Raw genomic sequence first — 15098 nt, 5'->3', positions numbered from 1 at the left:
AAAAGCTTCTGAGAGCAAACATGAAAGACTATGGAAATTATGATCTAGTACCAGCAGTTGTCAAGCCTCATTTCAAGCTCATACCCCACTGAAAGCATCCATGCTGTTAAGATTGAAATGTATTATTGATGTTGTGTATATATTTTGTATATTACAAGCTATTATATAGGAGAGGATTTGGGAGTAGGTGAGGTAGGTGAGTGGTGGTAGTGGATGGTAGTGGAGGTGGTGGGTGGTAGTGGAGATGGTAGGTGCAGTTGGTGGTGTGGTAATTTACAATTTACAATTTACATTAACAGCCCCCCTCAAACTCAAGGAGGATAGGTACTAGCCAACTTGAGTTTGGAGAGAGTAACAAAACAGAAAAATAAACTGATAAATAAAATAAAACAGGATAGGAGACACGGTATGGTCGTGTCAGACCGTTGTAGAAGACACGGTATGGTCGTGTCAGACCGTTGTAGCAGACAGTGTACGGGGTCATGTCGGACCGTTGTAGCAGACAGTTTACAGGGTCATGTCGGACCGTTGTAGCAGACACTGTGTGGTCGTGTCAGACCGATGTAGAAGACAATTTATGGGGTCATGTCGGACCGATGTAGAAGACAGTTTACGGGGTCATGTTGGACCGATGTAGAAGACAGTTTATGGGGTCATGTCGGACCGTTGTAGCAGGACAGTTTACGGGGTCATGTCGGACCGGTGTAGCAGGACAGTTTACGGGGTCGTGTCGGACCGTTGTAGAAGAACAGTTTACGGGGTCATGTCGGACCGTTGTAGAAGACAGTTTACGGGGTCATGTCGGACCGTTGTAGAAGACAGTTTACGGGGTCATGTCGGACCGTTGTAGCAGACACTGTGTGGTCGTGTCAGACCGATGTAGAAGACAGTTTATGGGGTCATGTCGGACCGATGTAGAAGACAGTTTACGGGGTCATGTTGGACCGTTGTAAAAGCTGACCGGAATCAATGTCGGGACAGTTTATGGGGTCGTGTCGGACCGATGTAGAAGCTGACCGGAATCAATGTCGGGACAGTTTACGGGGTCATGTCGGACCGATGTAGAAAATTGTGGTGGTGCACCAAGGGGGTGACTTAGGGAGTGCGCCATGGGCGACTTATACATGATGACTTATACATGATACGGTGTATACATGATGACTTATACATGATACTGTGTATAACCCCCCCTCAAACTCAAATAGGTGTGAAGATAGAAACCTATTTGAGGGTGAAACAAAGGGATTGATAAAGCTGACTGGTGTAGAAGACACTGTATGAGTGTGTAGATAGGCTGCCCAAAAAATATACATGGATGTAGATATCGAGTCCTCAAAAGTCGTGCCCTCAAAAGGTGTGCCCAATCTGTCAAAAGGCGTGCTCGATGCATCAAAAGGCGTGCCAGATATGATGGCGAGGCACGTGAGTGCCTTGGCAGGCGTGCCCGGTTTGTCGGGCGTCAAGAGGCGCGCGATGCGCGTGGCTGCCTTGGCTATTTAACAGAGCCTGAGGCCGAGGCAGAAGCAAAAAACCTGCGAAATCCGCTGAAAATCTCTTCGTTGTGCTGAGAGAGAGAGGCTGTAACACTGTTGTGCTGAGAGAGAGAGAGTCTGTAATACTCTGTTGCCCAGAAAATGGCTTCGTCGTCCCGTGGGCTGCTCACTCTCTTTCTCGACCTGAACGAGTCCACAGGAGAGAGAACTGGTGCGGTGGCCCGTGAACCTCAACCAAACACTACTGGGTTTGCTCCGTTGAACTTTCCGATGCAGTCGGTGGAGCAAAAAATGGCAGTGCAAACGGATGTGGACGCTAATCAGTATACTTTGAAGGCATGTGTGGAGTCCATGACGGCGGTCACAAACTTGTCGCACCGGCTGCAGAGTAGGACAAATGAGGTGCAGCAATTAAACTCCCAGCTAGCTCTGCTCCAACGCATGTATAAGGATGCGCGAGCAGAGATAAGCGTGCTAAGGGCAGAAAACAAGGAGCTGAAGCGGAAGGCCACCGTGATGTTCCGATTTGGAGGGCCGCCATATGCTGCAGTGGAGGAGCAGGGAGTAGTGATCATGCCCAGTGGAGTGGGAAACACGGAAGCAACACCGGCAAGGGCCACCCAGGACGGAGGCAAGAAGAAGAGACCGGCGACAGAGTAGAGAAGGGAAAATCCCGCCTGTGGATGTGGTGGTTGTGGTTTTTTTTTTTTTTTTTTTTTTTTGGTTGTTGTTGTTGTTGTTGGTTGGTGTAAAATGGTGATTGGGGTTGATCCCGGCATGAAGAAATGACAAGGTTGTGGAATGAAAACGAGTTGGTTGTGAATGGATTTTTTTTTTTTTTTTTTTTTGTATTGGAATAAAAATAAAATAAAATAATAAGAGAATGAAAAAAATAAAAAATAAAAAATAAAAAAAAAGGATGATGCTCACCAACGGAGTTGTAGAAAATTGAAATATTGATGAAAAAGAAAGATAGAAAAAAAAAAATAATAAAATAAAATAAAATAAAGGTTTGTGAAAAATTATTATATATATATATGGATGAATCAGTAAATATAGGATGAGTGAAGGATAATAATGTGGGTAATATATTATAATAATAAAAGATATATATATTTTGTCTCCGGTAGATAAATGATGAGTGGAGGATAATAGTGTGGGTAGTATATTATAATAATAAGAAGATAGTGGAGACAAGGTTGGTGAGATTTATGGGAAAGAGGGATACTTTATTGAGGAGCGGCTTGTTGTATCACAAGCTCGTTGAGCTGTTGCTTGCAGTCCATCTCGATGATGAGAGGAACGATGAGGATGAGGAAGGTGGTTCCGGTGTTCTTCAGGAGGCGCTTCGTCACGTAGGACATGTCCGAAGCCACCTGTTTGCCCCTGTAGACGATCGGAGACATTGTTGAAAGATTTGGAGCCGTGGAAGCAGAACTCCAAGGTTTAGATGGAGATGGAGGCAAAGGTGGCGGCGGAGAAGGCCGGTGAGGAGTCTCCGACGGAGCTCAACACGATCAACACCTACGGCGGTTTCTCGAAGTGTTTCCAGACAAGCTCTGTGGCGGCGATGCGGCGGATCTGACCTCGGCGGATTCATCGAGGCTTTGGCCTACTCATTTGCAACTCAGTAACTCATCATCACAGCTCGAAGCTTCATCGAAGCAGAACGAGAGAGGGATAGAGAGTCAATCGAAGATTCAGAACGACCATCGAGCGCTTCCTCAGATCGGGGTGTGGAGGAAGATGACGGTGTCGCCAGGGGCGACGGCTAAGGCGCTCTCGTCGCTGAGTCGACGGCGGTGGGCGGAGGAGTCATAGAAGGAGGTCTCGGTGTCGGAGGAGAGAGAAGGGAAGTCGAGGGAGGCGAGGTTGAAGTCGTCGTCGTCAAGGAGAATGTCGTCGGGGAACCGGAGGAAGGTCGCTGACTGGGCTCGGCGGTGGTGTCCGCCATCTGATCGATGTCGGTGAGGCCGGAGTGTACGGCGGCGATGGACTTTCCGGCGAACTTTGTGTCCATCTTCTTTTGTGGTGAGCGAGTGTGTGCGCACTGCAATAATTAATCTGTGGAAGTAAGAGAGATACTAAACAGGTGGATGGAGCCCGGCCTATTCCTCCGGAGGAGATTGCAGATCCAACTACAGTGGTAAAGAGAGGTCCGGCGGGCGGCCAAGGCGAGGTTGCCGCCCGCCGGTGAAACAGTATGACTAGGTTGTTAACCTAGCTCTGATACCATGTTAAGATTGAAATGTATTATTGATGTTGTGTATATATTTTGTATATTACAAGCTATTATATAGGAGAGGATTTGGGAGTAGGTGAGGTAGGTGAGTGGTGGTAGTGGATGGTAGTGGAGGTGGTGGGTGGTAGTGGAGATGGTAGGTGCAGTTGGTGGTGTGGTAATTTACAATTTACAATTTACATTAACACATGCTTACTATTATGTCATGTGATAAGTTTTGGAGATGTTATTAGGGTTGGAAAAGGCCAGTTATGTGTTATAAATATATATAGATATGTGTGTGTGAGTGTGTAGTTTTCTGAGAAGTATGCGTGTGTATCAGTTATATCACATGTTTATAGTAATCTATCAAAAGCCCTATATCCTATATATCTATATGTATTTATGGGGACATAATGCATTTGCTCTTTTTTTTTTTTTTGAGGATAACGCAGCAAATAAAATTAATTATGCAAACGCCTTACATCAGTAGCAAGTTTGTGAGCAGCGTGAACCACATCACGGTCCACTTTTTGTAGAACAACATGATCAAAAGATTTACATAATAACAAAATGTCCGCAAGAATGGATTGGAGACTCCAATCGGATTCTTGAGCATGGTGGTGGAGCAGCAGAAGAAGGACTAAACAATCTGTTTGAATAAGCAGATGGTTGATACCGGACTGGACTGCCCATCGCATAGCATGGAGAACCGCAGCAGCTTCTACCTGTTGAGGAGATAACATTGAAGGTCCCAAAATAGCTTCCTCATAGACTTGGTGATCATCAGAATCGAAGCAAACCCACGCCAGACCAGTGCGCTCACCTACAGCAACCCAAGAGCCATCCACAACAATACGCGTACACGGACCAGCAGCAATGCAAGGCTGAGCATTCTGAAGAATAACCTGCTTAACAAAACTGTTTGGAGGAGATGAACTAGAGTGAGAATTCTCATAGGTAACATTATGCAAGGGTGAAAGAAATGATGTTAGTAACTCGGAAGCAAACATTATCGAACGTTCTATGGACACCTCAACTTTATGGAATTCTACAGAATTACGTTGCATCCAAATGGCCCATAATAAAGCAATGGAATGCGTTACAATCTCCGAGTCATGTATTTGTTGCACCCAGCCTTTAAACCATGAAAAAAAGGATAGAGGTCGTCCCACCCCAAAATCTAAACCCAAAGTCGACCCACGCCAAATCCGTTGTGAAATGGGGCAATCAAAAAACAGATGTTCAAGTGATTCCGCATCCTGCAAACATCTAGAACAAATAATATCAATTGGCATCCCCCTTTTCTTTAATTCAGTTTTAACCGGAAGAATATTATGAAGACATTTCCACACAAACAAAATCCATTTAGGGGGGATCTTGAACTGCCATAAGCGTTTCCAAAGTTGCCAATCCGGATCAGGCCTAGAATGGTCGGGAAACTGACGGGTTAGCGCTTGCTTATAGCCGGATTTGACTGAATACTCGCCATTTTTGGTCGGCCCCCACACCATTTTGTCCTCGATATCAACTTGAGAAATGTGCATTGATACAATATAAGGGAGAACATATGGAGGAAAAAACAATTTCAACAATTCAAGACGCCAAGATCGTAGCACGGGATCTATGAAATGTGCAACCCTTAACCCAGGACAAATAGCATTCCAACCGCGGCCTCTGCAAGGATTTGAAACAATCGGAATCCATTGATCTTCAAATGGGTTAATGCGTTGTCCATTACCCACTACCCATTGAAGCCCCGAGTCAAGTAACGAACGGCCCCATAAAATACTCCGCCATCCCCATGAAGAGGCCGAAGATGGGCGAATGTCAATAAAGGAACGCCGTTGACAATATTTACCAAGCAACACTCGTGAAAGTAATAAATTGGGACATGAAAGAATCCGCCATGCTTGTTTAGCTAGCAAAGCTTGGTTAAAGCACATAAGATTTCGAAAGCCCAGTCCCCCCCAGTCTTTGGGGAGACACAGATATGTCCATTTTTTCCATGATATCCCTTTACCCCGGGAAGAGCCCCAAAGGAACTGACGAATAAGGGACGTAAGCTTATGCTGAAATGATTCAGGCATGCGAAACACAGTCATAAGGTACACCAGAATGGATTGAAGGACATGTTTGACCAAAATACCCCGTCCAGCAAAATTTAAAAAATCACACTTCCAACCATGTAGCTTGTGGCTAACTTTACTCAGGATTGAGTTAAAGATGTCCGACTTTGAACGCCCGGAAAACCCCAAATTAGCCCCCAGATAGATGCCGGGTTTTGGGACAACTTTAACTCCAAAAAGAGAGACCAGCCAGTCCCTAGCCAATTGTGAAAAATTGGGACTAAGATAAAGCTCCGATTTATGAAAATTAATGCGCAGCCCGGAGTAGTGACAAAAAGCATTTAAAAACCAATGAAAGCACCAAATTTCTTCTGTCTTATAGTTGAGGAATATAAAACAATCATCAGCAAATAACAAATGTGAAATAGGGGGCGACCGACGACTAATAGAAATACCACGGCAAATGTTAAGAGACGCCAAATGCTCCAATCCTTCCGAAAAGACATGCATCAGCAATAAAAACAAATACGGCGAAAGGGGGTCGCCTTGCCTCAGACCCGCAGCAGGTTCAAAAAAATCCGATGGGGTGCCATTAACCAAGACAGCAAATTGAACAGTGGATACACATTGAGAGATTAATTGAATCCACTTAGGTGAGAAACCCATTTTAGCCATAACTGCTTCAAGGAAGGCCCAACTCACTCTGTCGTAAGCTTTATTCATATCCAACTTTAATCCAAAAGAAGACAAGCTTCCCTGTTTGTTACGCTTTTTAATGTATTCAATAACTTCATGGGCCAACAAAATATTATCGGATATAAGACGACCCTTCAAAAAAGCACACTGATTATCAGCAAGCAAAACCGGCAGCACTAGACTAAGTCTATTAGCCAGCACTTTGGCACCTATTTTGTAGAGCACATTGCATAAACTGATAGGCCGATAATCATGAACCGTCATGGGACTCTTCGTTTTGGGAATAAGGCAGATAAAAGTTTTGTTGAGTGGTTTGAATAAGAATCCGGTAGTGAGAAAACCCAACACAGCCTCAGTTACAGATGAACCCACAATTGACCAATATTTTTGATAGAAACCAGCTATAAACCCATCTGGCCCTGGAGCCTTGAACTTTCCCATTTGAAAGACAGCCTTATGTATTTCCTCCGTAGAAAAGGGAATGTCCAATAGAGTAGAATGATAAGGAGTCAAATGAGTATTAATGACACTAATTAAATTAAAATGAGAGGGAAATGCACCTGAGCCAAAATGAGAAGCCGATGATGATGAAAAAAGGTGCTTGAAATGCGCTACAAAAGCCATTTGGATATCCTTGGGCTGAGTGAGAACATGGCCATCGTGATCTTGGATAAGAGCAATGCGATTCCGGCTCCGTCTCCAGGACGCCATCCGGTGAAAGAATTTTGTATTGCGATCCCCCAAAGACATCCAGTGTTGTTTAGCTCGCTGAGCCCAGTAAAGCTCCTGCTGCTGTAACAAAATATCAAGATGAAACCGTAGCTCCTGTTCAGTAGAATATAGGCCCAGATTTGGTAGCGACTCTTGGACCTGGCGGAGGCGAGCATGAATGTCATCAATTTGACCTTGGAGACTCCTAAATGACAGAGCATTCCAATTTTTCAAATGTCGGCAAACAATGGTCTGCCTCTGAACACAGGCAGCAGCATCAGGAGTGGGGCTGTGCCAAATTTTTTGGATAATATCATGGGTAGACGGATCTGCTAACCAAACTGCCTCAAATCTGCCCCATTTCGGCCCAAAAGGTTCAATTCGGCTAGTGTCAAGAAATAACGGACTATGATCAGACCGATGAATAGGCAATGTTACAAGTGAAAATTGTGAGAAGAGGGTTGTCCAACAAGACGAAGCTAGCACCCTATCCAAACGCTCATAAACCGCTTCTGTCTCCTTGCGATTATTACACCAAGTATACCACACCCCTTGAGAAGGAAGATCCACCAACCTATTGCGAAAAATTAAATCATTAAAAGCCGGTGCTCCAGGAATGACTCCTTTATGTGAACTGAGTTTTTCGGCCCAACCTCGGACCTGATTAAGATCTCCCATAATGATGAATGGCTTAAGAAATTTCTGAAATCTGGATTCTATACTACTCCATACTTGACCCCGAGCTAAAATACGGGGAGAGCCATACATGAAAATGATGAACCAATTCCCCCTCATAGCATTATGAACCTGTAAAATAATGAAGTTCGCATTCAGTTCACACACCTCAAGCAAAATATCATCATGCCAACCAACCCATAAGCCACCTGCTCTACCATTAGAATCCACACCACAATGATGTTTGAAACCCAAAGAAGATCCAAACCGAGAAGCCTGCTGCACAGTATGTTTGGTCTCCATAAAGAAGCAAATATCGGGCTTAAGTTTTCGGATCATAATACGAGCTGCTTGAACTGTCAGGGGATGACCCAGACCCCTGCAGTTCCAGCTAAGAAGCTTCATGGCGAGCAAGGAGGTTGTTGTGGGACAACCTCCTGCGAAACCCGGTGCATTGACCCAAGACTAGGATCTAAAACCAAGGCCATAATCCTGTTTGTTTGATGATTAACCTGCAGTAAATCAGATGGAGCACATGCTTGCGAAACTTCATAATCGAGACCACAGCCTTCCGGTGAGCTGACTCCCGTATCATATCCCGATTCGGAGGTAATAACATCATGCACAAGATGACCCGTTGTAGGAGAACCACCCCTCCGATGGCCGCGAGAAACAAGTGAGGAATGACCCCGACGACGTCGAGCAGAGGATCCCATTGAAGAACTCGTGCTAACCTGTAAAAGGTTGGACCGAAGCTGTAACCTCCGACGACGACGCTGTGTCAGAAATCTGGCCGACTCCACCTGTGGTAAATACTGAACAGCATGGGCAGGGGCATGCATGACTGACTGAGGGGAGTATCTTGCTTTCTTCCGACGACGGATATGCTTACGTAACAGCGAACCCAAACTCTGAGAAGGATACATAGAATCTGAGGCCATACCGGAACCATGCAAGGACGTCTCATTCGGACCATCCTGGGAAGGGCTCGGCTCCATATTTGCCACCAACATGGGCTCTGTATCATATAATAAGTCAAAACCAGACTCCATTTCCCTTAGCCGTTTCCTGATTGAAGGCCCACGCACAAGAGAAGTAAAGGAAGTGGGGTTAGAAGGTGCGACTGCTACATTCGGTGTCTGGGGTCCAGTAGCCAACATAGAGCTAGATTGGCCAACTTCAAAATTGGCCAAGCCCGTGAAGGTCCAGCTACTTGGGCTTTCTCGGACAAAGGCCCGAGTGGTAAGTGGGGCTTCGCCCATAGGGAAATTCAACCGTGGGCCAGGCCCATTGACTTGACTAGCACGAATAACATCCTCCGTTGAAATAATTAGAGAGCTGTGATCAGGACCATTAATGGAGCCATAGTTAATGTGCTGTTCTTGACGCGGCGAAGCTGTCAACTCGCCAACCCGTTCAGCCACCAACTGCCCTGGTCTGATGCCCATTGATGAGAGATGACCCTCCCATTGATGCCACATTACCTCCAACTCACCTACCGAATCCACCGGAGCTTGACCCAAGCCCGAAAGAGCATCGGACTCAACTAACCGATTCGGCGGGGAGAAAGCATGCGAAGGAACTCCATCTCGCTGGACAACGGCCGTCGGTGACGCACTCCCCGCAGGTGTCCCTTGTTGTAAACCGGCATCCCAATCTTGTTCCCACATTGTAGCAAAATCCGCATCCAGATTTAAATCCTGCCCATTGGGAGGTGAAATCACTGCTTCAGGGATCTCCATGTTAGAATGTGTGGACTGCTGAAAAATTCGAGTAGTACGACGTTCCGGCCTATGGGCATTAGCTCGAATAGTAGCAGAATACATTGGAGACGATGCTTGAGTCATCACTGGAGAATGGAGGCGTCGACTCATTTCTTGAAGATTATCATCAATTTGCCGTTGAGCCTCTTCAAAGGACAGAGCACAAGCATTGATCGTATGACCTATGCGACCACAGTTTCTGCAAATCTTACAAACCCGTTCGTATCGACAACTAATCCATTGTTGTTGACCATTGCGGAACTTAAGGAAAAAACCACTGATCAAAGGTTTATCCAGAAGAACCCACACTCGTAAACGCAAAAACCGGATGTTGCGAGGCATGAGAGAATCATTATCAACTTTAACCACCTCGCCAACAGCACGTCCTAGTCGGACCCCGGCCTCTTCAGTGAAGCATTCTAACGGTAGACCATGCAACTGAACCCACACCAACATTTTATCGAAAATCAACCCATCGAGAACCAAATCTGGCTTCCAATAATCCACAATGAGAAGGGCCCCTTGGATAGCATATGGACCGTTGTCGACGATACGATGCATGTCGCCTACTCTTTCGAACAGAAACACATAGTGATTCTTACTTCGACCATATACATGCACAGATCCTTCCAGATGCCATAGATCATTAACATGCATTTGCATGAGATAAGACCCAAACCGCCGAACATCGGCTACGTATCCAATCAAGCAACGACTCAACTCATGATGTTCTAACTGCCAGGTAGAGTCGTCCAATGCCATACTCAGACCGCTCCGAAAGTGGTGGTGCGAAGGAGGATGAAATACCTGATTGGGCCGAAGATTTCGCCTTTCTTCAGAATATTCACTCCCAACTTCTGTGCCACTACTATCAGTCCAACCTCCTTCACGTAGGTAAACAGTAGCCATCAGCTTCCACGTCGAGGGATGACCTCACGTCCCTTGGGGGACCACTTGAAATACCACAGCTGGAACACTTACTTCGGTTGACCCAAAGGATCCCACGAAAAGAAAAACCGAGGGACCTACTTCCGTTGACACAACAGACTTTAGCAAAAACCACGAGAAAGTGATTTCAACACGAGAGAAAGAAAGGAATAACACAGCAAAGAAAGAGAGTGAACCACTGCACCAATGATAACCAGAAATCCTACCGAGAAAGTGAGACAGAACGCTGATAAACAACATCCAAAACCAACGTGATTCAAAATGAAAAAACAGAGTCCTCGCCGAGAGGAAACCCAAGCTCTCTAGAGAGAGAAAACCTTACTCGTTTTTTTTATTTTAAAATTTGGTTGACTGGTCACACCGCATTTGCTCTTAAATGAATGAAAAAATACTGTAAAACAAAAAAAATAAATAACAAAAATGAATTTCCTCTGTTTAGAATAAAAACAATAACACATCAAATGAACGAGTAAAAAACAGCCAAAATTTAGATTTTGTAAAAATTAAAACACGGGAAAAAAAAATATCAAAACAATGAAAAAAATAGCTGAATCAAATAATTTTAAAATTAAAACCAAAGTGAAAACTATAAAACATCCTAAATTTTTTTTTTTGGGGGGGGGGAGATTGAATGAACTGTAAATAATTAAATTAACTGTTCAAAACAACAATTTAAAAGTTTATAAACAAAAGAAAGTCCCTACACTTTAATTCTCAATTTAGTCATTCCATTCAAGTTTTTGTTAACCTTTTCTACATGTACACCTTAAGGGATGGTCAGGTGCCTCCAAATCGTTAATTTTAAACTCTAAACTGGAACTATACTTTGAAAAAAAAAAAAAAAAAAAAAAAAAAAAAAGGAGGATAATAATTAACAGAAAAAACAATCAAATTTTACCGTTGGAAACAATAATAAATAAATAAAACATTTAAAAAAATGATAAATTAAACGTGCTTAACCTCATAAATAATAGATGACATAATGCATTTGCTGGTAAAGGAAGAAATAATAAAACGTAAAAATAACTACAATGAATTTGCTCAACTTGGAATAAAAACAAAAACACAACAAAATGAACAATTAAAAATTTGCAGAGAACTACAATTAAAAAATTAAAACACAACAAAAAACAAGTCCCATAAAACACCAATAAAAATAATAAAAACCAACTGAATTAAACAATTTAAAAATTAGAATACCAAAATAAATAAATAAATAAAACATAAACACCTAAAACATTAGTGGGGAAAAAGTTGAATTAACAGCTAAAACAATTGAATTAATAGTTGAAAACAAAAATTTTAAAATTACAACACAAAAAAAGAGCTTATAAAACATCTACAAAAATAGTAAAATTCCAACTTAGATTAAACAATTTCAAAATTTAAAATATAAAAAAAAATAAAAATAAAACCATACAACACGCAAAGCATTAGGGTGAAAAACAAATTGGATGGACAGCTAAAAACAATTGAATTAACAATTTAAAAATTAAAACATAATAAAAAGTCCCCTTAAAACACCCATAAAAACAATAAAATACCAGTTCGAGTAAACAATTTGCAAATTAGAATACAAAAAATAAAATAAAATAAAACACTGAAAACATTAGAAAAATTATAAATTCCACTTGTTTAGCATATTAAAGACGAGACATAATGCATTTGTTGTTAAATGAATGAAATAATAAAACTTAAAAATAACTAAAGTGAATTTGCCCAGCTTGGAGAAGAAACAAAAACACAACAAAATGAACAAATTAAAAAATTGCTGACAACTACAACTTAAAAATTAAAAGAAAATAAAAACGAAAAGAAAAGCCCCATAAAACACACATAAAAAATTGAAAAATCAGATAAATTAAACAATTTTAAAATAAAATAAAAATAAATATAAAAAAAAAAACATAAAACTTAAAACACCCAAAACATTAGTAGGTAAAAAAGCTAAGTTGACAACTAAAAATAATTGAATTGCCAGTGGAAACAGCAATCTACAAATTAGAACCCAAAAAAAAAAGAAAAAAACCCTATAAAACACCCATAAAAACAACAAGCTATAGAAGCTCAATTAAACAATATAAAAATTAGAATTTAAAAAAAAAAATCATAAAACAACCAAAACATGAGAAACAAATGATAAATTCCAAACATAACGCATTAGAAAATGTTTGAAACCCTCAAAAAGTATCCACAATGATGTGGTAGGATATGTATCAACTTTTGATTCGTTACACATTTAATAATGGTGAGTTCAATTCCCATGCCACATTATTGTGTGTGAAATAAATATGTGGATCTCTAATATTACTCTAATGCATTTATTGTTTAATGAATGAAATAATAAAACTTAAAAATAACTAAAGTGAATTTGCTCAGCTTGAAATAAAAACAAAAACATAGCAAAATGAACAATTAAAAAATTGTAGAAAACTACAACTCAAAAACTAGAACTAAAAAAAAAGCCCCATAAAACACCCTTAAAAACTTTGAAAAATCAAATGAATTAAACAATTTTAAAAATAGAATACCCCCCCCCCCCCCCAAAAAAAAAAAAAAAAAAACTTAAAGCACCCAAAACATTAGAAGGTAAAAATGCTTAGTTGACAACTAAAAATTATTGAATTAACAATTGGTAAAACAATTTTTTTTTAAAAAAGGCAAAAAAAAAAAAAAAACAACAACAACAACAACAACAACAACACTCAATTAAACAATATAAAAATAATCATAAAACACCCAAAACATTAGAAAACAAATTGATAAATTTCAAACATAATGCATTTTTGTTGTTAAATGACTGAAATAATAAAACTTAAAAATAACTAAAGTGAATCTGCTCAGCTTGAAATAAATACAAAAACATAGCAAAATGAACAATCAAAATTTGTTGATAACGACAACTCAAAAACTATAAAAAAAAAAAAAAAAGACACAAAAACTTTGAAAAATAAGATGAATTAAACAATTTAAAAATTAGAATACCCCCCCAAAAAAAAAACACTTTAAAACACCCAAAACATTAGAAGGTAAAAAGGCTGAGTTGACAACTAAAAATTATTAGCCTCCGTTTGGGAAGTGGGTTGGCTTTTTGGCTTTTTGGCTATTTTAGCCTGGGCTATTTTAGCCTGGTTTGGGAAGGGCTTTTTGGCTTTTTGGCTTTTTTGACTTTTTTGTGAGAGAGGATTGTAATGATTATGGGTTGGATTTGATGTTTTGTTTTTTGTGGCTAAAATAGCTTATTTTGTTTTTTGTGGCTATTTTAGCCAAAAAAGCCTGGGCTTTTTCTTCCCAAACAGAGGCTAAATTAACGATTGGAAGCAAAATTTTTAAAATTAGAATGAAAAAATAAAAATAAAAATAAAAAGAAATCAGTAAACCAATAAACCCAATAAAACAAGAAGATAAACAATATAAAAATAATCATAAAACACACAAAACATTAGGGAAAAAAATGATAAATTTCAAACACAATGCATTTGTTGTTTTGTTAAATGAATGAATGAAACAATAAACTTAAAAATAACTAAAGTGAATATGCTCAGCTTGAAATAAAAACAAATAGCAAAATGAACTATTAAAAAAGAGTTGCAAACTACATCTCAAAAAAAAAAAAAAAAAAAAAAAAACCCAAAAAACAACAATAAAACTTTGAAAACTCAAATGAATTAAACAATTTAAAAATTAGAATACCAAAAAAATAAATAAATTAAATCACCCAAAACATTAGAAGGTAAAAAAGCTGAGTTGACAACTAAAAATTATTCAATTAACAATTGGAAACAACAATTAAAATTTAAAACACACACAAAAAAAAAAAAAAAAAAAAACAATAAAACACCCATAAAAACAGCAAGATACCAGCACAATTAAACAATAAAAAATAATCATAAAACACCCAAAACATTAGGGAAAAAATGATAAATTTTAAACATAATGCATTTGTTGTTAAATGAATGAAATAATAAAACTTAAAAATAACTAAAATGAATTTGCTCAGCTTTAAATAAAAACAAAAACATAGCAAAATGAACAATTAAAAATTGTTGAAAACTACAACTCAAAAATTAGAACCAAAAAAAAAAAAAAAAAAAGCCCCATAAAAACTTTGAAAAATCAGATGAGTTTAAACAATTTAAAAATTAGAATAACCAAATAAAAAAAATTAAAACACCCAAAACATTAGAAGCTAAAAAAGCTGAGTTGACAACTAAAAACTATTGAATTAACATTTGGAAACAACAATTTAAAAATTGAAACGCAAAAAAACATATATAAAGACCAATAAAAACACCACTACAAGAAAAGGGGGATTTTGTGGCCTTTTTTTAACGACGTTTCTATAAACGTCACTGTTATTAGCATTTAACGGTGTTTTATAAACGCTGCATATTCTATTAAACAAAATGACACCGTTTTATAATGGGAGGCGTTTAAAAACGCCTCCGAATGTGGTGACCCACACGCGCGCCTTTCTGTGAAAACCTTATTTTGAATCAGAGCCTACATACGCACAGATCTC

This window comes from Camellia sinensis, chromosome 2 (assembly GCF_055761805.1).
Source record: "Camellia sinensis isolate YWXY chromosome 2, ASM5576180v1, whole genome shotgun sequence".
Lineage (NCBI taxonomy): Eukaryota > Viridiplantae > Streptophyta > Magnoliopsida > Ericales > Theaceae > Camellia > Camellia sinensis.
Note: the sequence above shows the minus strand (reverse complement) of the source record.